Genomic DNA, 905 nt, shown 5'->3' with positions numbered 1-905 from the left:
CACACGATAGCAAGGGCCTCTGCTGGCCCATTAAGGCCTACCGGCTGCGGTTCACTGTCGCTTACGGCCATACCACCCTGAACACGCCCGATCTCGTCCGATCTCGGAAGCTAAGCAGGGTCGGGCCTGGTTAGTACTTGGATGGGAGACCGCCTGGGAATACCAGGTGCTGTAAGCTTTTTTTGTCCTTCTTTTTTTCCTTGTGGCAGACTGTTGTCAATGTGAAATATTGGACAACTTAGAGAAGCACCAGGGTCGCCCACAGCGAAGAAAGCCCCGTTGGGCAGCAGGACACAGACCTAGACTTTACTTTGGCTCCAACTGGCCGACTGGAGTCCCCTTAGGTTGCCCCATTTTGGCGTGGGGAGCTCCCCAAAACGGCCACAATGCTTTGCCAAAAAGCTGGATTCGTACCACCAGGTCCCCGGCCTCGGTGCGCCCGCAGCTATTGGTAAAGGTTCCGGGAGGGTGGCCTAATAGTGGGTACCTGGGTTCGGCTGGAGAGCCAGGTTGTGAGTTTGACTGGGTTGTGGGCGGGCACCCCGGCTGGGTGACAAGGCTCCCCGGGGCCCCGCGGAGAGCCGGGCAAAACGGCACATGCAGTTTTTTTTTTTTTTTCAGCAGCCCACACTTTGAAGATTTTTCACCTGTACCCCGGAATTAGTCTACTCCTCCCGTCGCCCCAACCCCCAACCACTTTGGGGGCGTTGGTTAACACAAATGGGGGGCATGGCCTAGGGGGAGGGGCGTAAACCACCGGGCACGCCGTTCAGAACGATAAGGTGCCCTTGTGTATGCGAGTTTCTTTCGACAAAGCAGAAGGAGGCGCACCGTTCCCAGCAGCACTGCAATGCCGGGTCGATGCGTGGAGTGAACGGAGCAAGCCCCTGTTTCAACTCCCGAGT

The sequence above is a fragment of the Nannobrachium achirus genome, assembly GCF_963921795.1.
Source record: "Nannobrachium achirus genome assembly, contig: SCAFFOLD_75, whole genome shotgun sequence".
NCBI classification, from domain to species: Eukaryota; Metazoa; Chordata; class Actinopteri; order Myctophiformes; family Myctophidae; genus Nannobrachium; species Nannobrachium achirus.
The sequence above is the reverse complement of the archived record's forward strand: the minus strand, read 5'-3'. Positions refer to the sequence as shown.